Consider the following 25,795-nt stretch of genomic DNA (forward strand, 5'->3'; position numbering starts at 1 on the left):
ATCTTGATATCTGAGGTCTCTGGGCCTCTGTCTGGCAGGTCCCCACCCTGACTGAGACACGGAGACTCTAGGCCCGCTCCAGTCTTTCTCCTTAATAGGCTGTGAGAACCAGGAACATTGTTTCAAAAAACAATCAGATCAGTAGCTGACATCATAGGTCTTCCTGAAAGAGAGGAAAGAGATGCAGAACAGAGATAAGACAAAAAAAGTCCCCAAATGCTTGTGGGATGCTGGTAATCACAGCCGGCACCAAGCCGGCTCTCTGCAGCTTCTTGAACTTTAAGATGGACCCAGTCATTCTGATGCCCTCACTCCCATATATTTATTCTCTGACTGAGGCACAAAGATCCGAGTGAGCTAATGCATCAACCCATGAAAAATGAACAATTAAAACAATGAAGTTGTCAGTTCTTTTACCAGATTGCAAATAAATAACCTGCCTGTCAGGCTGGCTGCTCTGCTGGACCATTAGTTTAATACAAAGACATTCTGAGAAACGGGTGGATGACAGCTGATCTATTACCGGGCCTTTGATAAAGACTTGAGCAAAATATGCTGTCACAAAACACCTAAGGTCAATCCCAATTTGTGAGAAGCAAAGTATTAGATGAAATTTGAATACACCTCTCTGCCCATCATGAAAGCTACAGGCTTTAAAAAAAGAAACAACTGGTGAGATGGTGGGTACTTGTTCTGACAGTCTAAAACACTTTTCTGCTTATGCTTAGTTAGCTGTCAGGGACTCTGTGCTGATGTAGAAGGCCTTGGAGTTTCTAACCATCACAGTGATCTTGGGACTGCACAATGTATCTTCTTACTAGGCCGGACAGGTTCTTCCCATGAGAAGTTACTCTAAGCCGTGTCAAATGCTAACACAGTCATGAATTTCTAAACAAAAAGTCAATTCATTGCATTTTCTTATGTGTAGTGTATGGTTTGAATTCTGTGTGCCATCTCAGAAAATGTTTTCCAGCCAGATATATCGCTCAGGTAAAATAATTACATAAGACAGTAGACAAGACAATTAAACAAAGACAAATTCATTACATTCTCTAGTTGAGATCTCATCTATCTTTAAATTTTAGTGGGAAAAGTAAAGATATGAATGACCTCTCACAAGTCACTTTGAAGAAGATAATTGTTATTTCTTAGAAGCAAAAAGTACTATTAGAAAATTTACCCTATAGTAAAACTAGGTGAGAGGCACTGTTTATGACATTTTCAGAGTTAACCAACTTGTCTCTCTAACTGATTTGTCTCATCTTGAATTTAGCAAAGCTGACTCTTCAGTTTTTAATAAAAATCATTCAAATGCCCAAGAAGCAAACAAATCAAAAATACAATATTTTCCCTTCCAAAATCTTTTGGGTATTTATCTCTATTCAAGTCATATCTTCATGGTCAAAGTGATGTAAGTTCTACCTAAATCAAAAAATAGGAACTGTCAGTTCAGTCTTATTTTGGAGTACATTCACTGGTTAATTCAAAGGGTGAAATCTAGCTTTAATATGGAGAAACAACTTAAATCTACAGAGAAGCCACCCTCAGAGGCTTTGTGGTCCTTTGGTTGCCCAAAATGATTTCAACTAGAAAGAGGCATCAACTATATTACTTCAGACTGGTTTGACCGGTTCTTCCAGGGAACTGGGTGGCTAACTAGTAAACAAGGTGAACAAGAAAATGTCAATATAAAACTCTCCAGGCTGATTTTTCTACCTACTAAGTCAAACCACAACTTGGCCTCTTGTCCAACTTTGTAATCTTTTCAATGTTATATAAAATTAGCACCCTCTCACCTCCTAAGAATCCCCGAGAGACTGGAAAAAAGCTCAGAGCTCATCCTAAGGCTATCTTGGTTTTGTTCCTGTTTTTTTCCTTAGTAGCCTTGCCATTTGGGCAAGTGGCTTAATGTTTGCTTATCTTGCTATGTGCACAGTAACATCTGCTTAAAGGAGACCTTATACATAAAAACAAACACTGTTCTATAGTCAGGGGGAGCCCTTTAAGTTGTTTTCTTAAAACAGAAAAAATAATGTTATTACATTGAGCATTAAGAAGAACAAGCAATTCATGATATAGAAACTTCCACTGCAATCTGCATTTAGTCTTCTGTCAGTTTTAGCCCTTGAGAAGTCTCTTCCTCCTGAGTCTTACTGTAGGTGTATCTGGGCACTCAAGTTGCTTCCCAGGTTCTTGCTGGGTTCTGACCTTCCCTCAAGAGTCCCAGGTCATTCTCAAAGTGACATTTATTAAAACTTGTCCTTTGGTTCCGCTAAGGAAAAAAAAAATTAATAAGTGATGATAGTTTTTCCATATATTTTTTTACTTTTTAAGGTTATTTTATGACATAGGTTTGTTTATTTATTTATTTATGACTGCGTTGAGTCTTTGTTGCTGCACGTGAGCTTCCTCTAGTTGCGTTGAGCGGGGGCTACTCTTCGTTGCGGTGCGCAGGCTTCTCACTGTGGTGGCTTCTTTTGTTGGGAAGCATGGACTCTAGGTGCACGGGCTTCAGTAGTTGTGGCACGTGGGCTCCGTAGTTGTGGCTAGCAGGCTCTAGAGCACAGGCTCAGCAGTTGTGGTGCACGGGCTTTGTTGCTCCACGGCATGTGGGATCTTCCCGGATCAGGGCTCGAACCAGTGGGCCCTGCATTGGCAGATGGATTCTTAGCCTCTGTGCCACCAGGGAAGTGCCCATATATATATATATATATATTTTTTTGATGTTAATTTGTTTTTTTTAACATTTTTATTGGAGTATAATTGCTTTACAATGGTGTCTTAGTTTCTGCTGTATAACAAAGTGAATCAGCTATATGCATACGTATATCCCCATATCTCTTCCCTCTTGCGTCTCCCTCCCACCCTCCCTATCCCACCCCGCTAGGTGGTCACAAAGCACCGAGCTGATCTCCCTGCTCTATGAGGCTGATTCAATGCAATCCCTATCAAACTACCAATGGCATTTTTCACAGAACTAGAACAAAAAATTTCACAGTTTGTATGGAAACACAAAGGACCCCGAATAGCCAAAGCAATCTTGAGAAAGAAAAATGAAGCTGGAGGAATCAGGATCCCGGACTTCAGACTATACTACACAGCTACAGTAATCAAGACAGTATGGTACTGGTACAAAAACAGAAATATAGATTAATGGAACAAAACAGAAAGCCCAGAGATAAACCCACGCACATATGGTCACCTTATCTTTGATAAAGGAGGCCAGAATATACAGTGGAGAAAAGACAGCCTCTTCAATAAGTGGTGCTGGGAAAACTGGACAGCCCATGTATTTTTTATATTACATGGTTTTAAAAATATTTATATTTGTATTTATTTCTATAAAGACTTGTGCATCAAGCTATTGTTAATAACATAGCTCTATTTAATAACATGGTCTCTAAGGTAAGTCAGAAGCTACTTAAAATATTTAGAAATACAGAGATTGTGATAAGTTGAATAATAGACCCTCAAAGATGTTCTAATTTCTGCAGTCTGTTAATAGGTAATCTTACATGGCAAATGGAACTTCGCAGAAGTTAATGATTTTGAGGTGGAGAGATTTTTTTGGATTACCTGGTAAGCCTAATGTAATCAAAAATTTCTTATAAGAGGGAAACAGTCAGAGCAGAAACAAGCAGCTAAACTGCTGGCTTAGGAGATTGAGAAAGTGGCCAAAAGCTAAGGAATATAGGTGGGTCCTAGGAGCTAGAAGAGACAAAGAAATGGATCCTCTCCTCAAGTGTCCTGAAAGAACACAGCCCTGTCAACACCTGATTTTAGACTTCTAACCTGCAGAACTGCGAGGTAATAAATTTATGTATTTTAAAGCCACTGAATTTGTGACAGTTCGTTACAGCTTAGGAAACTAATACAGAAACATTTATAATAATGCAAGCCTTACCTTGTCTAACATACATACATAAATGCCATTGCCAGCACACTGTTTGGGAACTGTATTGATAACTCATATGTATCTGGGTCTTTCCCTCTGGAAATTTTTTGTCTTCCCTACTCTTTTTTCCTTCCCCTTCCCTTTCCCACTCATTACACTCTCTCTAGTGTTTCAGATCTGTTAAATGGTGATCTCCTCAAAGAGAACATTTGGAACTAAACACACCCCATCACCTGCCTGCCAATCTAAATTAGGGTCCCTGATGTTATTCTCTCTCATACATACTAACCCCTTATAACACTTTTAAATTAGGCACTTATTTGAATGATAATTTTGTTGTGTTCATCTTTCTACTATTGCAAGCTTGATGGGTACACGCACTATGCTTGATTTTGCTTGATTTTGTTGTGAACCTAGCACATAGCAGGTATCCAGGAAATATTTTTTGGCTGAATGAGAACATTCTAGAATTCTGCAAATTTTGTAAGATAGATTGAAAGCATGCCCCATAATGCAGTCCATCTGGGATCATGAGGCAACAAACCAACATACCACCTCCTCTTTCAGAGGACATGAAGCAGGCTTTGCATTAACTTTGATTTCCTCTGAAGTCTTAGTCAAAGTCATGATTATTTAGCCAGATGACAATTGATGGATGTTTTTCATGATGCATATATAATCTAAGAAATGCTACAGTATTTCTCAAGAATTCTCTTTAATAACATCCAGAATGCTTTGACTTGCTTTTATTTCCATTTGCACTTTATTGCTTTTCAATATAAATTGTAAATTCCTTCAAAGACACTTAAACATCCATTGAAGAACAGACTTTGAGAACTTCAAGAGGTCAGTCTTCCTGAGTAATTATTTATGTCTTCTGCAATTTTGATTCCACTGGAGTTCCAGAATCAAAGCTAAGGATTTGTCTGAGCTCTTCTTGGGATGGAGAAGAGACTAACATTTGCGAACATTTTTGTGAAGCCTCAAAACACTGAACGATTAATGAGAAAGTGGTTAAATTTTATTTATGTGTGTTTCAGAAACATCAAGCCAGGTGATTTCAATGTTTTTTTAGAAAAGCATTGGTCTTTACATATTATGTATTTTTCCCATATTATTCTGAATGTGTCTATGGTTTTTGCCCAGGTATAGCATCTTTGTTGAATAGTTGATCCTGATTTTAAATGCAAGGGTTTCAATGGAAAGGAAACACATTTTACTGAAGTATTATGAGATTCCTTTATGTTACTATGTCTACTAGGTTACTCCTGATAACAATCTGTGAGATAGATTTTATGAATCCCATTTTACAGAAGAGGAAATTGAAGGTCTTAGAGCTTAAATAACTGTTTAAAGCCAGAGATAAGGTCCATAGCCGTGCTGAGCCCCCCGACCCAAAGTTCCCACCATTTCCTCTAGACCACACAACCTTCAGTGGATCTCGCAGACCAGCACGGTGTTCAGGATGGCTCCCTCTCTCTCAAAGCAGACCAGTCAGAATACCGCTTCCCTCAAAGCCCTATGCCAGTGGGCCCCATAACTCAAGATGGGAAATGGCTAAATATCAATAGATGGGGATACTGGAACTTATTATACAAACCCTATTGTGTTCAGCACGGCCACTTTGACTCCTCTAATGTTATTATTCTCCTCAGAGCGCAGGGTTTTGTGGCCATGTTTGCTGTGGCCATATCAAGATTTATACTCAGGTAACCCCATGGCAAAAACAGGTCTTCCCCATGATGGGAAGAATTTGTAATAACCACAGCTCTTGGTTTCTAAAGTTATCAGAAGGCTTTAATGAAACATTTTGATTTTTCTGATTGCTTGTGAGCCTTCCATTAGGGATCACCTTTCATCACGTCACAGTGAAATGTAGGTGATGCTGTTATGTGTTTACTGACCACGATGTGAAGGAAGTAAGAATATCACAAACATCCACTCCCAGTCACCTCTGAAATGCCATACGCAGTTCTTATTGCTTAGTCACTTATTAACAAACAAAGTTAATAAACATTTCAGGCAGTAAACCCAGATGTGCTTTCTGGCATACCTGGCAAGTTCAGGATAAGTGCTTTACTGATATATTTGAACAATCAGTGATTCTTAGATAAAAGAATGTCTAGACCAACAGCAGACTACATAAACAGCTGTTCAGATGCTGAGTCAGATTCTACTTAATACTCTCTTATTTGTACATATCTCACTCAAGAAAGGGAGAAAAACAATGCATTTTTTGATTAATCACCCCGTATTATATTAGTCTTTGTTTTTTTTTGTTTGTTTGTTTGTTTGTTTTTTTTGCGGTATGCGGGCCTCTCACTGTTGTGGCCTCTCCCGTTGCGGAGCACAGGCTCCGGACGCGCAGGCTCGGCGGCCATGGCTCACGGGCCCAGCTGCTCCGCGGCATGTGGGATCTTCCCGGACCGGGGCACGAACCCATGTCCCCTGCATCGGCAGGCGGACTCTCAACCACTGCGCCACCAGGGAAGCCCTAGTCTTTGTTTTTAATACTAAGCAAGCAACCAATGGCCCTTAAAGGTAGCATTTCTATTACTGCTGTCATTTCTACTTAAAGCAAACTGAAAGATGAAATGTTTTTAAGGATAGTGGATGCTAAAAAACAAGTAACAGCACAGGCACACAGGGCAGCCAACAAAACACAGGGATGCAGTGAACAAGACAGTTAATAACTTCTCCAGTGTGAGGGCTTTTTAAACGGTTTGTTCTTTCACGGTGACAAACCCCCAAGGTGATAAGTTAAAAGGTTGACCCAGAAATTATTATTCAAATTTAGGTCTACAACAACCTAAATTGTCTGATTTTTTTTTTTTTTTTTACTGAATTTGTTTGAATGTTTATCAAATACAATCATGAAACTCAAAATGTCTACTTGACTCTGTTTTGTAAGCTGAAAAATACCCAGAAAGCCTTTCTCTTTTCCTAGCAAAATGGCATGATATTATTTAGAAGTTGAAGAGAAAGCTTTCACTGCTTGGCCTGTAAAAAGAAAACAGCACAACCAGCAGAGTAGCTGACAAGTGACACAAATAACAGTACATACTAATGCAGACAGAGAAACAACCTTGAGAATTTAAACCGGCTGCACCAAAAAAAAAAAAAAAAAAAAAAATCTTTATCCAGATGTGGTCCCTCATGAATTATACTATTATTTTAGTTGATTTTACCTGACATCACCCTATGATTTTCTTCAGTGACAAGAAAATTGCAGCCAGCCCTTGACAGTCGGTCACAAATTGACTGAACAAAACAAAATCAAAGAGTGAAGTAATCCCCAAGTAAATTTAATGAAACCTAAATCCCAAAGGACAGCACACTTCTGTAGGCAATGGTCTTATTTAATAAATTTTTCCCTGCTTTCACTTTTAGAGCTATATTTACACAGACAAATTTAATTCATTGGGTTTACATTTCCTCTTTCCCTTCGTTTGTCCACCAGGAACAAACGGGAAGGACTGTAAACAGGTGTGTCAGTGTTCAGCTGAGAATGAGGAGTGTCACTCCATCATGGGGAGATGTACCTGTCTGCCTGGCTACCATGGAAACCGCTATCATCTCCGTAAGTGTGTTCTGTGCTTTAGCTGTAATTGATTGAAGAGACACCGATGTGGGGGGGTCATCACTCAGAATGCTAAAGGGCAAACGTTAATTCAAGCTTCTAATTCATTGCAAATCCCCTGGGAATTTTTATTGGAATGGTTGAAAACATACTTTCCTGTGTAACTCGTTCTCCTATTTGCCTTTTCTCTTCAAAATATCCCCAAGAAAAAGATAAGAAATAAAGAAGAAAATACGAACCAATGATTATAAATCAATATACAGCAAATGGCAACATATTTAAGGTGATTCATAAAAATAAGTTAGTTCCAGGATCTGCTTAGGAACAATCAAATTAAACAAATTGTTATTCTGGAATGAAAACAATGACTTGCTTAAATGACAAAATGCCAGTTGGCTCCCTGTTGTGTAATAAAAAAGAATAGTCCGTAGACCAGACACCTTATATTGATTTGTTAGGACATTTTAACATCGAAATGGTTATAGGAGAACACATGATAAAAAGTCCCAAAGAGCATGTTAAAATGTTCAGTCAGCTACTTAATTTTTAAGCTCGTAATTATTTATAATGTACTTTTTATAGGCTTTTTTTTTTTTTTTTTTTTTTTTTTTTTTTTGCGGTACATGGGCCTCTCACTGTTGTGGCCTCTCCCGTTGTGGAGCACAGGCTCCGGACTCGCATACTCAGCGGTCATGGCTCACGGGCCCAGCTGCTCCGCGGCATGTGGGATCTTCCCGTACCGGGGCACGAACCCGTGTCCTCTGCATCGGCAGGCGGACCCTCAATCACTGTGCCACCAGGTAAGCCCCTTTTTATAGGTTTAAGGATAAAATGATTTGGCCTTAGTTTCATTTTCTCCCCCAACTTGGCTCTTGCCACTCTTTCTCCCTAGTCGTTCCTATAAGAAATTTTTTTCTACATTCCTTTCCTAATTCTGCAAGTATATGGATGAGCTGGGGATATTTCCTAAAAAACGCCATCCATAAAACATAGACTCATGGTCAAGCGATTGGTTTTCATTTTCTACAAGACATAGAATATATATTTTGAATCTCACTTCTCACATTTGTCCTAATTTTAGATGTTACCAGCTAAAAACACAATTAAGCATGTATGAAAATGGTTTCATACACCCATAGGACCCATAATGATTGCATTATTCAAACTTAAAATGAAGAACCAAAATATACAATTAGTAAAATTTCAATTATTTTTTTCGGTCATGGCAAATTTCAAGCACTTTTGCAGTGGAAGAAAAGAGTTATTTCCTCACATTTCTCAGGAAGAATTTCTTCTTGATATCAAGGGTATTTCATCTGAATAAAATAAAATTAAGTTACATAAAGCTGAGAGTCCTTCCATTTCAGAGGACCAGCTACCTTGGGTTGAAGGAGGGGAGCTTCACCTTGTAAAAGCCAGTCTGAGGCAGGGAGCCACTCCCTGACTAGTCAGATGGGCTTAGTTCCAGGCAACACGTGGTTGAAAGTTGCTGCAAAGGTTCCTTGGCAACATCCACTGTAATTACAGAAAGATGAAAAAGGGTTCAAGAAAATATCCATGAAAGGTGTAGCTGGCTCAAAAGCAAAAGTTCCAGCAGCCAAAAACAACTGGGCTTTCATGTTCTCAGGTTCGGAGTGGAGAATCAACAGTTTCTCTCAGCAGAGGCCAGAGGAAGCAGAAAAACTTGCAGTAGGAATCTCACCACTTGTTCATAATTTACACTGGGCAGGTCAGTCCCAGTCTGTGGATAGCATGAGGGGAAAAACAAACTGCTCGGTAGATGCAAACTCATCATGCTATCTATGTATTTTATGACCAATGAGAAATTGTATAAAGTCACTACAGGCCCTGGAAATCTTTTGTTTCTCCAACCTGCAATACTATTTATTAGAAGTCTCTTTGAGAGAAATGAAGGCATTGGAGTCCTCTAAAACCGTGGGCATTTCTGTTGACAGTATTCGTAAGAACACCCTTACATTCGTTGAGGATGCTTTGAGAAACATGGGCCACAGGAAGCTCACCTGTGCCAGGAGGAAGATGTCAAGGCATTAGTGGAAGCTTGGCTTTAATGTTCTTGCTCATAGCAATAAAAATTCAAACAGACCACATCTTAGTGTCTGTTTTTAAGAGTAAAATAAAACTGTGCAACAATGGCTGGTGTGTGTGTGAGTAACCTGGTCAAATACTACTAGGAAAACAGACTGAAAAAACAGATTCATGCTTTTCATTTGCTTTGGAGCTAAGTGTCTCAAGATACAGTCACAACCTTGCCTGTTCTAAGTTTCTAATTAAGCTACCAAATGTCACTCACATCATCAGAAGCCTTCAACATTTAAACAAATCAGAACTGTGAATTCATTTCCAAGCTTCTTCCTAGTTAATCTCTTTCATGTAGAGGGGATGGTACAAGGATGGGGAAAAATAGTCATCTTCTAATGGAAAATAACCAAATATCCCTTGACAGAGAAACAAAATTTCCTAGGAGAGCTAATTGTAATGAATAGAGCAAAGGCCAAGTAATGATCAAAATGGAACTTTAGGAAATGAGGGAGGGGAGACCAAACACACAAACAAGCCAAATGAAATCATTATGTCCTGGGTGTATGTTTCCTTGTTAAATTTAGTGAACTCCTGAGCAAGAAATGTATGCATGATTCCAGAAGTCAAACTTTCACATAACTACAGAATTATATGAGGAAGTGGAACTGTCAGTAAAATAAATTATTCTTGGGGAAAAAAGTTATGGGCACTTTTGTAAACACATATCATACTCTTAGTATAACTTTAATGAGTTGCGGGACTAAGAGGTTAGCGCATCTACTGTCTTTCAACAGATGTTATGCTCATTAGTAGGTTAATTTCATCAAGTTCAGTGTTCCGATTTCAAAAGGATAATTAAGTTGAAGGCTTATTTTTTTTTCTATATACGATAAAGGAATAGCAAGGGATGATTTTTTTCAAATGCAAAACCACCATTCAGATAGTTTGAAAATGAGTATATGTCAGAGAGAAATTGTTTTCCAAGTAACGTCAACTCAAATGAAAGTGATCTCAAAATATAAATCTTTACACATCAGTTATATAAATTCATCAAATAATGGCATATAAATTCTTTTTTCCTTTTAACTGAAATGCTGATTCTTTTATATGCATTATTATAGCCACAATTTAACATTTCCCTTATTAATAAATATGTAAATTTCACTTTATCGGGTGTTTCCCTTTTCCCTGTTTGCACAAAAATCCATGTCACTCTTCACTTCCTAGTCATGTGACTACAGAATTTTCTATGCCAATCCATTCTTATTAATTTAACCTCCTTTTTGGAAGCAACATGCCAGCAGTGCACCCAAGACTTCATTGTTTCCAACTGCATACTTTTAGCTTGCTTTGTGTTTTTTTTCTCTAATATCAAGCAACCAAACATTCTTTTTAAGCATCACACATAGTAATAATAAAAACTATTTAAAAAATTACATTCTGAAAGATTGACCCGGATAGACATGAAAGCATTTTATATCTTGGTGAATAAGAGAAGAAGAGGAGGGACTTCCCCCATGGTGCAGTGGTTAAGAATCCACCTGCCAATGCAGGGGACACGGGTTTGATCCCTGGTCTGGGAAGATCCCACATGCCACAGAGCAGCTAAGCCTGTGCACCACAACTACTGAAGCCCACGTGCCTAGAGCCCGTTCTCCGCAATAAGCAGCCACTGCAGTGAAAAGCCCGTGCACCGCAATGAAGAATAGCCCCCAGAGAAAGCCCGTGCACAGTAATGAAGACCCAACACAGCCAAAAATAAATACATTTTTTTAAAAAAAGAGAAGAGGAGATAGAGACTCTTTTTAAACCACTAGTTCTGTTTTTAGGTATACTCTATTGAATTTTTGTGAGGGAGAAAAATAACTTCTCTAGGAGGACTAAAGAATGCTGTTTACCAAAGAAGCATCCATTAGCTATGAGAACTGACATCCCTTGGAAGGAGGGAACAACAGAAGAGAATGTGAAGTGCATCCATCATTTTTCATAGAGAGGAATAAAGAAATACGGCAGCTGCAACAGAGAAGTAACCTTTGGTAGGAATGATTTTAGGTGTTTTGCTTTCCATCCCCATCAAGAAGGGTTTTATTTTAAAACTGAAAGAGAAGGGAGAGAAGAAGAAGCCATTCTTTGAGACTCAAGCTGAGACCATGGGTTTTAGGACAGGTTGTAGATAAGGATTATAAACGATCTGAATCTCAATAAAAAACATTCTTTGGCTTCTACCTCTAAAACCTGTTACTTGTGCAATACGCCAAAGTGTTCTTTACCATCTGATTCTTATATAGAAATACAGGATAAAAGGGAAGGAAGCAAGTGTCATCCAGTCTCTAGTTTAGTCATTTTTAGAGTTGAGCTTCCAAGTGAAAAGATTTTGCAAGAGGAAGGACCTAAAGCAAATATGAAGCCTTTGGACTCGGTCAAGCAGGTAGGGAAAGTGTTTTGCCATGTGCCCACCAATGATACTGCCACCATGAATGAAAATAATGGCTACCCTGGACTTGGGAGCTATCTGAATTTGGCAATATGCTAGATGCTCTACTTGTTCACACAATAAGCCTGTGATTCTGTTATCATCCCCTTTGGGAATGAAGAACCAGGAACTCAAAGGAAGGAGTGACTTAACAACACTAGCAAGTGGAAGATATAGGGTTCAAATTATAGTCCATTCAAAATTTCCTACAGCTTTATATTTTAAATATATGACGGGAAAAAAGAATTTTTTCTTTAACAGATGACAGAATTTTGTGCAGTAAAAATTTCAAGTAACTATACTCTAGGCCTCAACTTCCTCAACTTAAAATAAGAGTTGAATCAGATGGACTTGAGGTCTCTTGAAATTCAAATGTCTATGATTTTTAAGACTTTAAAGTACCAGACATTTCATAGAGCAGGAGAATATCATATTTGGAAGTGCTTCAAAGTTAATCAAGTGCTTGAACCCGTGCTGCATTTTCTCTGCTAGTTACTTATCCTATTTCTGCTGGAACTCCTACAAAGATGGGTGACTCATTACCTCCTGGAAAAAGCTTATTCTAGTCCTGGACAGCTCTTTCAGAAAGTATTTCCTTATTGACATAAAGTCTGCCTTCCTCCTTTTCTATAAGACTTCCTTTTCATGTGTGAAGACAGTTCTATCTTCTTAGGTCTACTTTCTCCTGGCTAAACACCCCCAACCTTTCAAGCATTGTACAGATAATGTGGTCTTCAGGTCACTCTTTGTCCTGTTCAATCTCCTTTAATCTTGAAGTATGGCCATTTATCTATCTCTTACATAGGTATCAGAATGGTTGGCCATGCATCCATGGATATGAGCGTAGAAAATTGAGAAACTAACAGAAAATGAAGATGCTTCCTCCATGCTTGGTGCCATTTTGAATTCTTATTTGTATTAAACCCAGATCATTCCAGATAAGACAAATTATAATACTTAAACATTAATTGAAATAATGATTATTTCTAGGCTGGAATGAAATAACCTTGTTCGGTGAATTGTCTTTTATTCTGAGCATTCTCTAAAAGTGGGTAAATTTTCAAGGAAGCTCAAAGTTAAGTTTCTTATATCTTATTAATGAACAGCATCAGGAATTTTATGTCCCCTTCCATATTTCTAAGGCATGTATCTATATCAACTCATATCCTCAGATATGTCCATGACTTGAATCAGTAGCTTGAAGGTGATTAAAAGTACCAAAGTAATTGGAATGTTGAGTTAACCACGTGACTATGGGCATGAAGCTAAACACTGATAGCTTCAAGTTACAGTACCACATATAGTTTTGTTCTCCTTCAACAGGTTGCCCAAAAGGCACTTATGGTCCTTTTTGCCAAAGGAAGTGTAAGTGACTGAACGGTGGCAGCTGCGACACCATGATTGCCACCTGTGACTGCCCTCCTGGCTTCATCGGGGCTGACTGAAGTCAAAGTAAGTCACTCTACGTACTATGAAGCAGATATGCTGAAGCAGAGTTTTAAAGAACTGCACTTAGAGAGTAAATGTGGTCGCATTTATTTTACATACTGATTTATTGCAGTAACAGCAATCAACAACTGAACTGTATTCTAGGTTGAGGAGTACTTACAGCAGGCATTTGACTGAGAGCTGAAGTCAGTGAAGGCAGCCAAAGAGAGACCTTTGGTCACATCCTCTCCTGCCCCCAGAAGTGCTGGACTCAAGTCAGGATAAGAAAATCTGTTTGGCAACATCAGAGCCGACTGGAGATTCCTGTGTACAGAATGTCAAACTCATTGTTCAAAGTTCCACAATTTCATTTATCCTCAGCAATTTCCCAGTTCAAAATTAAGTACTTCCGGGGCTTCCCTGGTGGCGCAGTGGTTGAGAGTCTGCCTGCTGATGCAGGGGACACGGGTTCGTGCCCCGGTCCGGGAAGATCCCACATGCCGTGGAGCAGCTGGGCCCATGAGCCATGGCCGCTGAGTCTGCACATCCGGAGCCTGTGCTCCGCAACGGGAGAGACCACAACAGTGAGAGGCCCGCGTACCACAAAAAAAAAAAAAAAAAAAAAAAAGTAGTTCCTCTAGTTACCAAAAAGTAACCATTTCCTGAAACTCTGAAGACCTTAACAACCGATCATACAAACAACTATTGACATCAAGGGACCAGATGTAAATTAAAGATTCCTTACAAATGCACTGGCTTAGACATTATGGGGATATCCTTAGCAAATACATTTTGCTTTCATCAGATCTGCCATTTTCTAACTATTTAGACAGTTTGTAAGATGATGAGGAGGCAATGAGTAGGAGAGGGCGTGGTGGGGAGGTGGTTCTGACAGTGCTGTGTTCTTTGACCTTGTGCTGTTGATGAGGATGTTTGCTTCATGATCCTTCACTGATCTGTGCATTAATTAGTTTTTTTTTTTTTTTTTTTTTTTTTTTTTTGTGGTACGTGGGCTTCTCACTGTTGTGACCTCTCCCGTTGCGGAGCACAGGCTCCGGACGCTCAGGCTCAGCGACCATGGCTCACGGGCCCAGCCACTCTGCGGCATGTGGGATCCTCCCGGACTGGGGCACGAACCCGTGTCCCCTGCATCGGCAGGCGGACTCTCAACCACTGTGCCACCAGGGAAGCCCCTGTGCATTAATGTTTTTTTGCACTATTCTGTATCTTGTACTTCACATAAGAGTGAAGATCTTAAAGATAGAAGGGCTGTGATTGTAAACTCGAGATTCCTTTATTTGGAAGAATGATAATGAAGTTGTGATCAGGCAGAACACTAAATTGTTATGTGCTAAAGATATCCAGAATGCTTATCTTCCTTAGGCAGGTAGTTACTCTGTCTTCTTTGTAGGAGGGTAATTTTAATTACTCTGCTTCAGTACCCTGCTGTTCTGAGGATAAAAGATGAATAAGATAAAGTCCTGGCTCCAAGTAGCAGAAAATTGAAACCTAACGGATACTGCCTCTGAGGCCCCAAGGGCCAAGTTATCTTTGAGTGAAAGCCAACCCATAAGCATCTCCCAAAGAAGGTTCTAACTGGCTCCTTTGTGTTTGTTCTTCAGAGAAAATCGTTGGAGAAATTTCTTAATTTCCTTAGGCCAGAGCATCTTCAAAAGTTACGGTTTCCCTGAATATTGGGAGTAGTTTTGTCTTCAGAAAGCCGTGATTTCCCTTCTTTGCTTTGACGGCTAGGGAAGTCAGAGCCATATTTGCAGTCCACCTCTTGCAAGTTCAGAGAATTATGATATTCGTTTATGTATACACTGCTACTATATTTTCCCTTCACTTGATTCTCACAGACATTTATTTTATCTCTGTTGTATCTGTATTTTGATAAGCATCTCAGTGAAATTGTGGAGTGAGATTGCAGCAAAACAAGCAAGCAAATTAATAAATGTGTTAATTTATGAATAAATTAATTTTTAATTTATATTCATAATATGAATTAGATATAATATATTAAAAGTAATTTAACAGATTTGTTGATTTTTAATAAATGCACAATAAATTTATAAATACATAAATAAATATTTGGAGATATGAGCATAATGTATCCTATATCAATGCATAGAAGTGTAAGCTAAAATTTTAGAGTGGACTTTAAGAGGAAACATACTCAACATTATCACATACACACATACACAGGCAAAGACAACCATGAGGTAAAGCAAGACTGAGTCTGTGTCATTTATGTCATATACATATATAAATGTCTGACACTATATATTTGGATGGAATTCCTGATATCAACTAAAATTGCGCTAAGTAAGCAAGAATTTGAACAGGTCCTTTTTTACTTTGGGTTTTTTTTTTTTTTTTTTTTTTGCGGTACGCGGGCCTCTCACTGTTGTGGCCTCTCCCGTTGTGGAGCACAGGCTCCGGACGCGCAGGCTCAGCGGCCATGGCTCACGGGCCCAGCCGCTCCGCGGCATGTGGGATCTTCCTGGACCGGGGCACGAACTCATGTCCCCTGCATCGGCAGGCAGACTCTCAACCACTGCCCCACCAGGGAAGCCCTACTTTGGTTTTTTGAAGTAAACTTTTAAACTGAAAACTGAAGGCAAATCAGGGAAACCTATTTGACTAAGAAAAGGTCATGTATTTACACGTTTTTAAAAATCTTGACTGGTGAAACGTTTTAATAAGGAAAATCTGGTTTCCTTTTTCTCTGCTTTGTTTTGCTCCTTCCTGCAGCTTGTCCTGAAGATGACTACGGGCAGGACTGTGTCCAGCAGCATTCCTGTGGCTCAGGACAGTGTGTCCCAGTGACTGGAGGGTGCCAGTGTCCACCTGGCCAAATGGGAGCCAGGTGTCAGCAAGGTAACAATGCCTTCAGGGTCACCTTGTTCATCCAGGCACTAATTAAGCTAAACTTTGAAGGCAGGTGCCAGGGCATATAATTAAGTGGGCATTGTTTATAACACTTTCTTCTTAAATGTGGCTTTAATAACATGAAAGTACACACTCCCGTAGAGTTATAAAAGAAATAGTCTACTGGGAGTAAACAAAAACAAAGAATAATTTACACATAGTCTTTGACTAGGAGCAAATTTTTAAGTAACTGGCTAACTTTTGTAAAACTACCTCGAATTGTGTGTTGGAGGTATCTAATTATATCAACTGAAGAGTTTCATGTCCTCATCAATTTTCAGCCCATTGAAAGCTGTAAGAAAAATGAGAGACAGAAGAAAAGAAAACATGATCTTGGTTTAAAACTGCAAAACTTTCTTGAACTAAATAGTATTATTTATTATTATCATAATAACAATTATGATAACTGAAGAACTGTCAAGTTCAATGAAAAGACATGCATAGAGGATGTTGGGCCCCTACAGGTCTTAAGTGGGGTCAGCAGAGTAGCTGTTTCTCCATGGCATACACAGAGGAGCAAACCTAATGACCCTCTGCTGAAATACAAGAGTTGGGTGTGTGGGCAGGCTGCAGGAGCTTTCTTGAACCCCACCTGACATCACAAAGTGGCAGGAAAATGGGATAAAACCAAGAAGTGCACAGATGTATTATCTTTTCAAGTCTTCTCTCGAATAGAGGGGAATCTATGGACTATAAGCGGCCTTGCAAGCTAAGGGGCGGCTGAGCCTACCCACACATATACACATATCCCATGACTTGTGTCATATGGAGTCTTACTCTGGGCCAAGGAGGCAGCCTAATAGCTAAAATCATTTTTCTAGCCCCTAATTGATACTACCCCCCTAAAAATTACAGGTGCACAAGAAACCAATCTGATACATTAAAACAAACTGGTGCATATAAAAACCTTCCCTCATCTTGGAAACAAAATATGAAACCATTCAAAGCTTTTTTAGTACAAATTCTGTAAGAAGGAGAAAGGAGGAAGAGAATAAGGAAACAAAAGCAGACGAACACAGAGCAGAAGAGTTTTGTTACGGAGCCCATGAAAGTATTAACCAGAATTTCTTCCAAGCATTCGAAGGACATAATGAAAAAATGTTCCCTATAAATTGTGAGTGCAATGAAGAGATACAAGGGTTCATGGAATAGATGAAAAGACAACAAAGGGAAATGAAAAAGTAAACTGGCAGAGCTCAGAAAGAGGTGGAGATGAAAATTAAACCTCACATCATATAAATGTAGACCACACTGAACGCAGATATTGGGAGAATGGAATCTGCTGATGCGACAACCATGTACATGGAGAATATACTTGAGGAAAGTGAAAACAGTGAAATGGAAAAAATAGACAAATATAAAAATGGAAAGGAAAATATTCATGTCTAATCAATATGTTTTTCCTCTGAAATGAAAGATCTGCTGCTACAGATTGAATGAATACATTCTATCCCTAGAAATACTAGTTAGGATTGATCTTAAGCGAGGGGAAACTCTATTGACGATATAAGAAAAAACATGAGATCTCATATGAAGAGATGGGGAAAATCAGTCTGGCTTGATACTTCACAGCAATATTTATTGCTAGCATATGGCTATCAAAGCCTATGAAGTTCTAGGGAAAAAATATGACTCAAGTATTTTATACATAGTTAAACTGTTATTCAAGAATAACATATGATGGAAAATAAACAACAATTTTTTTTTTTTTTTTTTTTTTTTTTTTGCCGTACGCAGGCCTCTCACTGTTGTGGCCTCCCCCACTGTGGAGCACAGGCTCCGGATGCGCAGGCTCAGCGGCCATGGCTCACAGGCCCAGCCGCTTCACGGCATGTGGGATCTTTCTGGACCGGGGCATGAACCCGTGTCCCCTGCATCGGCAGGTGGACTCTCAACCACTGCGCCACCAGGGAAGTCCTAAACCACAATTTTTAATAATCAAAAGTTGCTGGGAATATAGTAGCCGTAAAATATTTTGAAGAAACTTCTAAAAGATAAATTTGAGTAACCAAGTAATACGTGGAAAATCTCTGGTAAAAAAGAAGTTTAGTGGGTGTTAAGTCTATTTTAATTATGGCTAAGTTTAAAACAAATGTGGGAATTATGGTGACACGGTATATTATAAATATATAGATATTTTACATGATAAAAATGTTGAGATTTTAGCATAATGAGCATAAGCTGAAAGGGAAACAGGCTGGAGGAGTATAAGTATCTTGATCTTATTTCTTCATTAAAGTTTTTGGGATGGGAGGGACAAATCTGTGTCAAAACATTGTTCAAATATGACATCTCAAGAAATATGTTTAAGTGTATAAAGATAAATGCTGGAGTTTAGAATGCTGTAATTGAGAATTTAAGACTAAAAATACAGCCAAGTAAAATCAGGTGAAAAGAGGAATGAGAAAAATTCGGAGAAAGCAGAATCATATCAATTCCATCACCACTCATACTGGTGAGTCAATATATACCAAATGAAGAAATTCATTATATTTTATATTATATGCACTGTCTAAAGAAGATCCTCTAGATTATATAAAATTATGTTTATATGGTTTTCACTTAGAAAAACTGGAGTACACACACTTTTTCCTATTCCTCCCTCTAACCCCAGTAAAAATTCTATACACTATGTAGAAAACATAAGACTCTCTGAGGTGTGGAGAGCAGACGGCAGGCTTGCTAGAACTATGGGGACCTAGGGTCAACATGATGATAAGTTCCCAGGGTTTTCTTTTTTGTCTCATGTACCCCGGACTGGGAGCTGGGGAGCCTGCAACCCAGGAGGGCCAATGGGTGCAGACAAAGAAACGTCCAAGATAAGCTTGCCTTCTCTAGTCAAAAGATTAGGAAAGGACAGCCAAGCAAGACAGAAAACTCTTAGACAATAACGAGTGTATTCCCATCAAACAGAATAAAACCATTTCCTCAACCACAGCCCCATTAGCAAAGGCCAAGTGAGGAGTCTACCCTTCAAACTTCACTGGGGTATACGAGGCACCCCTCACCCTGCACCAGGATGTGGTGAGAGAAGTACTAGTGGGGCTGGGACTTTCATCCCTGCCAGATAGGAATGGACCCGCCATCCTGGCAGTGACAGTGGAAACCATGTGGAAAGAATGAATGTCCACTCCCACCAGATGGTGAGGAGGCCACACCCCTCTGTGCTAGGGTGGAATCAGAGGAGGTCTAGTGGATAGTCAACACTTTGATAAGCAGCAACGAGGCCACCCCACACAGTGTCAGTGGAGGTTGAGTAGGGAGCCATAAGGAGGCATTTCTACCACTCTGTCAGGTAGGTGTCAGCCTAGTGGGGAGCCTGAACTCTTGCCCTGGCCCAACAGGAATGAGGCACATTTATCCTTGCTCCCCCTGGAGGCTGTATGAGGAACTTGGACTTCAACCTCTAACTGATGAACCTGTTTCCTTGCCAGTACAGTCTCATAGGGGACTTGCTAAAACAGAATATTTAAATGAAATCCAGAGTCTCATAATATTCAAAATGTCCAGGTTCATTCAAAAATTATTCATTATACCAACAACCAGGAAAATTTCAACTTGAATAAAAAAAAAATCAACAGACACCAAGACTCAGATGACGCTGACATCAAAATTATTTGATAAGAATTTTAAAGAAGCCATCATAAAAATGATTCAGTGAGCAACTATGGACATGCCCAAGACAAATTCTTTTTAAAAAATTAGAAAGTTTCAACAAAGAATAAGAGACATAAAGAAGGACCAAATGGAAATTTTAGAACTGGAAAGTACAAAAACCAAAATTTTTAAAATCTCAGTGTTTGGAGAGGAGGGGACCGAGGAAAACATTAGTGAACTCAAAGATAAAACAATATAAATTACCCAGGTTAAACAGTAGAGAGGGAAATGAAAACAACTTATTAATAATAATAACAACAACAATAACAGCAACAACCGAGCTTTGGGGATCTGTGGAACTAAAAAAAAGCTCAAACATTTATGTCATCAGAGTCAGAGGAGAGGAGAAAGAGGGCAGGACTGAAAAAGGAGTCAAAGGAATAATGGCTAAAGATGACCTAAACATGACAAAAAATGTAAACCTACAGCATGAAAAATCCGTGTGAAGGCCAAACAGGATAAACTGAAAGAAATCCACAAAAGACATATCAATGTCAAACTTCTGAAAACTGAAAAAGAAAAAATCTTGAAAACTCCAAGAGAAAAACAATACCCACCTTAGCTTGAAAAACAAGACTCTAGAACAAAATGAAGGTAAATAAATGGGTACAGATGCACCAAGCACATGTGAACAAAAATAAAGCAGTAGACATGACATCAATATCAATGTTAACTTTTATAATTAATAAGTGAATTGTTAACAGGGAGTAAAAGCTATGGTAAGAGAAAAAAAAGAGCATGATGTAGTAGGGCTTGAGAGTACTAGGTGGGCTGAAATTTTAAATCAAGTGGTCAGGGTAAGTCTCTTTGAAAGAAGTGAGACCTATGATACAGAAAAAAGCTGGTAAGAATGATGTTGTTTATCAGGGAGACTGGAAGACTAGAGCACAGGGATGGAATACTTTTTTCTGTAATATATATACCTTTTCCCGTAATATACCGTTGAAATATTTATCATGTAATTACAATAACTTTTAGAAAGCAATAAAGTTATTTGCACAATTCTGTGTGAATATTGTTCTAGGACTCAGACCTGTGGAAAGAAAGATTTCTAAGTACTCTTCACTCTTCCAATTACGTTTTTTATCCAAAGTCTTATCTTGGAGTCCTATATTTTCACAGATTCACCAGTTTCATCAGTACATTTCAACATTCAGGTTGGAAGATGAATGGGTCTCCTGGTTGATGAGGTTGTTCTGGAAGGGTGAAAGGGACACAGATGAAAGTTTATTTTTATAGTATAAGACTTGGTATCATTGATTTTGCTTAACTGTCTTAAAGGCAAAACCCAAAAACACATATGATGACAATTCAACCATTAATTGCACAACTATACCTGTTTTTTTAAATAAACAAAATTGAAATGCTTCTTTCAGTTGAGACTAAAGTTAAGCACACCTATTCAGTTAAATAAAGGCAAGGAAGAAAGTGTCATACAAATTGAATTCATGTATGTGCTCTGTTGTGTATTAACCAAAGGCTTTAGGGCAAATTAATTTTTTTTTCTCTACCGTTTCTCCCACCATCTAAAATAGAAAAGAAGCCAGAAGTTCTAGGTTTGAATCTTGGTTCTTATCTTTACTGGCTGCTTAAGCCTGAGCAAGAGTTAAGTTTCTCAGCTTCAGTTTTCTCAAGTATAAAATAAGAATCTTGTTACCCACATCAGAGAAATATGTGTAAGCATTAAATGAGATAATTCATGTGGAAAATATCATTATGTAAAACTACTATAAACTAGAGGGTATAAATGGCAGGATTTGGGCCAAATCTAGCCACAAATGTGTTTGAATTGGCTGACATAGTTTTGGCTTCCACAATGCTATAAAACAATTTTAATTAGTTGCCAACTTTCAAATATTGGATGATTTCATATAAAGTATGGATTTTTAGCTTTCCTGAAAAAAATCATATTAGCTGGCTCTATTGGGCTCATATTCTTCTTGGCAAAACCAAATAAATGTGAGTAATGGTTACTCTCCCACTGGTGGCACTTCCCGTCATTCAGTTGTTTTCCCCCTGACAATGAAGGCTCAATTTCCCTTATGTCTGGTCAGCTTCATTCATGTGTAGCTTAACTCCTCTTGCCAGTGCACTTTTGTTTGTGTCACCCACCACTTTGTGCTGAAGTGCTTTTCAGATTTCAGCAGAGACATTAAGGAACAAATGACTGGTCCGTCTTCTTTATCAATTATGAGATTAAATACATCAAATCTCCCATCACTACTCTAAGGTTGATCTCTGTCCATGGGGCATCTCCGATTCCTGAAGTATACCAGGCACATAGTTATGAGCTCAATAAATATTTATGGAGTGAATGAAAACATGAATGAATGACAGTGATGTGCTTACTACCCTAAGGATACATCTGAGTAGTTGTTTGTTTTAATTTGAGCATTTAAAAAAATGGTTTTGCTATATAGATTTCTTCCTGAAGATTACTTACTGAAGCAGAGAAAAATGTTGGTTGTGTGACATTTTTATTGTTTGATTTTTTTTAAATTTTTACTACAGGATGTCCCCCAACAAGGTATGTCCCAAATTGTGAGCTAAAATGTACCTGCAAAAATGGTGGCCTTTGCAATCCTGTGGATGGAAGCTGTACCTGTGCCCTTGGCTGGACAGGAAATTATTGTGAAAAAGGCAAGTTGATTACTACCTTCTTTCATTCAATAAAAATCTACAGCATACTGCCATTGGTTGATAAAGTATAGTAGAGACCTGTGAAGGGGCTCTTTTCCCATAAGTTTATACAAGTTGTTTATAATTATGATTGCATTTCCAATAAAAATAATGTTATGTTAATACTGATTGATTTTGTTACCTTGTTACTGGAATACCACATGAAAACTTAAAACTCTTAAGTAATTGAAATAGTATTAATGTGAAAGAGCTCCTTTGAGACCTAAATCCCACTCCCCCTCCAGCCAGTTCTTGAGGCAGGCGGGATGGAGGATACAGGGCCCTGGGCAGAGCCAGTTCACATCAGGAGTGGACCCAGCTGCAAGGAGTGAAGTGGAGGATTCTGGGAGCAGAGGTCTCCAAACTGCACCTCATCGGGAGAAATTTAATCATGCACCACCATAAATGTACTTTTATTTAGAAGTGACATTCATGTGCTTCTCCACTAATATGTACATTATAAAGGTTTAAATTGATAATGAATGGATAAAGATAAAGAACAATAGTTGTTCTAATGTTTTCTTTTGGAACCACAGTTGATAATTTTGTACAACACTGAAAAGCATGCACCATAGTTAGAGCACACTATTGTAGGAGGTAGTGTTGTGTTTTTGCAGAATATTGAGAAAGAGCAGTGCGGCAGAGCATGGGTGAGAACACTGTGCTTGGGGCCTAAACTTGGGGCGCCCTGAGTAAAACATAATCCACAGTGAACTGTTACCTAGATGGTTCCAACTTTGGGGGCTATGGCTCTTTAGACCTGCGGCCCTAACATACTCTCACAGTGAGTGTGAGTACGCACCATCCTTCGCGGCTAATTTGACCGTCATGAAACTCGGCAGCATGGCACCGGCGAAAGCACCTTGCACTGGGGGTGGATAACCCATACGCTAATCTCTGCTCTGCTGACCATGCTCTGTGCCTTGGAGAGGTTCACAACCTCTCCCTGAGTTTCCCATCTGAAAGTGAGTATGATGACACTTTGAAATGACAGCCCTTCTAAATCCAACATTAAAGACTATTTTTCACAGAAGTTTTAAAAACATGGATATCCTCCCTAATTCACTGGAAACAGCTCCTATCAATTTTGTGATATTTGGGACTCCTAAATCAGAGGAATAGCAGTGTTTTTAGAATAGATGTGTTCATGTTGTTTTTGTTTCTAATTCAGAGTTGGATAATTCTAGCATTTTGGGTTGTGGGATATTTTAACTTTTGATTCTATCATTTAAACTCTTTATTATGGAACATTTCAAACACATACAAGAGTTACTGAATCACGGGGTAAGTACCAATGTAGTTTTGAAACTGACAGATTTTCTTTCATGTGGGATTGTACCATATTGCATCCTCATAAACAACATATAGAATGCCTGTTTCCTCACAAGGGAATCAAAAGAGTATATTATCAAAATTTTGGTGAGAAATGTTGTATTAGTGGAGTTTTAATTTTCATTATTATGAATAAAGTTTAGCATCCTCTTTAAAGGGTAAGGATCTTTTTCTATAAATTGTCTATTTGTACTGTAAATAGTTGTAATTTTTGTGTGCCCATGGGAGGAGGTGAGTTCGGGGTCTTTTTTATTCCACCGTCTTGACCACTACCATCCCTTCATGGCTTTTTTTTTTTTTTCCAACAGGATAATTGGGTTTCTAACATGAGAGCTGACCTTTTTTTTTTTTTTTTTTTTTTTGGCTGTGTTGGGTTTTCGTTGCTGTGTGCAGGCTTTCTCTAGTTGCAGCGAGCGGGGGCTACTCTTCCTTGCACTGCACAGGCTTCTCATTGCAGTGGCTTCTATTGTTGCAGAGCACGGGCTCTAGGCATGCGGGCTTCAGTAGTTGTGGCACGTGGGCTCAGTAGTTGTGGCTCACGAGCTCTAGAGAGCAGGCTCAGTAGTTGTGGCGCACGGGCTTAGTTGCTCTGCAGCACGTGGAATCTTCCCGGACCAGGGCTTGAACCCATGTCCCCTGCATTGGCAGGAGGATTCTTAACCACTGTGCCACCAGGGAAGCCCAACAGCTGACTTCTTAAAGCAAAAGTTGTCAGGTCTTCCTAAGGCTTGGAAATGATATAACATCAGTTCCACCGCATACTCTTGGATACAGCCAGTTATGGGTTTAGCCCAGATTTAGCCCAAGGGAATTGATGATGCAAGGGTGTGAATCCTAGGAGATGTGCTTCATTAGGAGCATCTTTGGATTATAGATTCTGCATGATTCAAAATACTTTTTTTTGTTTTTATAAACTATGTCTTTCCTCTGTTTTTTAAAATTTTGAGTCATAATTAGGCATGGAGTCCCCATTCTCAGGTTTTAGAGGAATTCAACCAGGTTTTCTTTTAATACTTCTAGGATACAGTTTTTGACATTCAATTCTTTGATCAATTTAAAATATTTTTCCTGGTGTATGGTGGGAGGAATAGATCCATTTCCCCTTTATGTGGCTTTTCAGTTGTCATAATGCAGGTTTTACAAGTCTATCTTCCCCATTGATTAAAGATGCAGGCTTCATCAAATAGTAAACATTTATATGCAGTTAGGTATAGTTCTGGATGCTCTGTTCTATTGATCTGTCTATTTATGTGAAAATGCAATAATATTTTTATTATGAAGTCTTTATTATATGTATTTGGTACTGGCAGGGCTAGCTGCCTTCATTACTCTTCTTTTTCGGGGATTTCCTGGTGCTATTCTTGTTTGTTCTTCCAAATGAAATTTATAGTCAAATCGTCTAGATGCAAAAAAAAAAAAAAAAAAAAAAAAAATCAGGTTTCTTCCCACTGTTTTGCTGTCCTCTGTGTCTACTCTTTTTTTGTGTGTGTGTGTGTCTACTCTTTTAAGGAGAATTAGCATATTTCTGATATGAACTCATCTCATTCAAGAATAAACATTGTTTATCCTTCCATTTGTTCAAGCTGTGTGTTCCTCAATAAGTAAAACATTTGATTTTCATATTCATATTATGATATAACTATTAAGTTTTAACTTATTCAGTATTTTTACTAATTTTTAATTATTGTTCAAATGTTTCTTCTGCATTTATGAGATTAATAATATGATTTTTCTCTTTAGGTTGATAAATATGATGGATTTATCAATGAAATTTTTATCA

Source organism: Mesoplodon densirostris, chromosome 5, assembly GCF_025265405.1.
Source record: "Mesoplodon densirostris isolate mMesDen1 chromosome 5, mMesDen1 primary haplotype, whole genome shotgun sequence".
Classification (NCBI taxonomy): domain Eukaryota; kingdom Metazoa; phylum Chordata; class Mammalia; order Artiodactyla; family Ziphiidae; genus Mesoplodon; species Mesoplodon densirostris.